Consider the following 2,008-nt stretch of genomic DNA (forward strand, 5'->3'; position numbering starts at 1 on the left):
GGTAAGCGCACCTTGGGGTGCTACACACAGATGATTAGAAATGGGCTAGTCCAGGTGCGAGAGTTAGCCGAGAAAAGGGCTGGAGCTAAAGAGCCAAGCAGTGATTGAAAGAATGCGGTGTCCATGTAATTATTTCGGGGCATAAGCGGGAGGCGGCCGGGGTTCTGGGGACACAGCCCCGCCGCACCTATTTCTACAGCTGGTCAAACTGAATTGGAAAAGCTACTGTGTGGTACCCAACCCAAATGATGTACCTGCAACACAATTATTATACATAAGGCTCGGGGGAAATCTTGGAAATGGAGCTGGAAAGATTATAAGAACCAGAGAACTAGGATACCTGCTGCTAAATAGAGTGTTACAGCCCTTAGAAGGAGACTGGACTCATGAAATCTGAACAACATGGTGGCCTGAACAAGACCACTTTAATGATACTACCAGCTGACAAAGTAACGTGGGCAGGTGAGATTCCACACAGTCGCACACCTAAACAAAGAGCATATATATATAATTTTTTAAAAGATCATGAGGTGCTGGGAGGGACACTGGAAAGCTGGGCAGATAGTGGGAAAGACTAATGCAAATACATTGTTCATGGATGATGTTCTAAAAAAATGCTAAAGCTTGAAATTTTAGAACTGAATTCTTCATCATTCTCTTGCTGCTCCAAAGACAGACACCTAATCACAGCAAGGCATGCGGGCTTCAAAGAAAGCTAAACTTATAGCATATGAATGAGTCTTTAAATGCCCACTGGTGTTTAAAAAAGAACCCAACTCAGGTACCAAGTAGTCAGGAACCCAAGACTTTCTTTTTATAATTTTTCAAAGTTTTTTTTATTGAAGCCAGGTGGTGGTGTCACACACTTTAATCCCACCATTCAGAAGGCAGAGGCAGGCAGATCTCTGTAAATTCAAGGCCATTCTAGTCTACACAGCAAATTTCAGGAGAGCCAGGAATACACAGAGACATTGTCTTGAAATATATATATATATGTATATATACATATATATGTATATATACATATATATAATATTTTTTACATATAGTATATTCTGTTCACAGTTTTTTCTACCCTATCTCCTCTCAAGTCTTCCTCATCTCCATACCTACACAATAACACATTTTCTTTATTTCTCCCTTTAGAAGAGAAACAGGAAAAGAAAAAATAAGAGAGAGCAGAATTTAAAAAAAGAGAAAAAGTCCAACAAACACACACACACACTTCATAAAAACTCAAAACATACATGTCATAATACATAAGTAAAAGAGCATAAACTTAAAAAATAACTAAACAAAATCATATGAGACATAAAATCTACAAAGATACCATTAAGTTTACTTTGTGTTTACCATCTGCTGCTGGGCATGAGGCCTATGCTTGAGTGTGGTTTATCAACCCAGTGAGACTCCACTGAAAAAAACTAAATTTTCTTCTGCCAGTGGTTGTCAATTGGAGATAGTTTCTGGGTTAGGAATTGGGGCTTTGTCTGTCTGCTCCTCTCAGTGTTAGGATCCCATCTGTCTTAAACCTGCACATGCCTGTAGCATTCTGCCACAGGCTCTGTAAATTTGTATGTGCACCTGTTCTGTTTTATCTGGAAGACACTGTTTGCCTGGTGTCACTCGTTCCATCCGGCTCTCACACTCGTTCTCCCAATTCTTCTGCACAGTTTTGAGCCTCAAGGGGAAGCATTTGCTAAAGAAATCCCATTTAGGCCCGAAAGTTCCAAAGTCTGAGCCTTCCTTGCAAACATATAAAGATGATGCAAACATTAGTAAGATGATGATCTGTAGCACAGTGGATGTCTGCAGGACAGGGAATCAAGCCTGTCTGCAAAACCCTGTCTCTATCCCAGCTACCCAGAGTAGCAAATCCATATCTTCTGTTTTAAAAATATTTTATTCATACTTTGGGAGTTTCATATAATGTTTTTTTATAAGTTCTTGTGGAAATGTCCCTTTATTTTTTTTATTAAATTTTATTATTCAATTAAGGATCTCCGCC

This window comes from Microtus ochrogaster, chromosome 6 (genome assembly GCF_000317375.1).
Source record: "Microtus ochrogaster isolate Prairie Vole_2 chromosome 6, MicOch1.0, whole genome shotgun sequence".
In the NCBI taxonomy this organism is placed as follows: Eukaryota; Metazoa; Chordata; class Mammalia; order Rodentia; family Cricetidae; genus Microtus; species Microtus ochrogaster.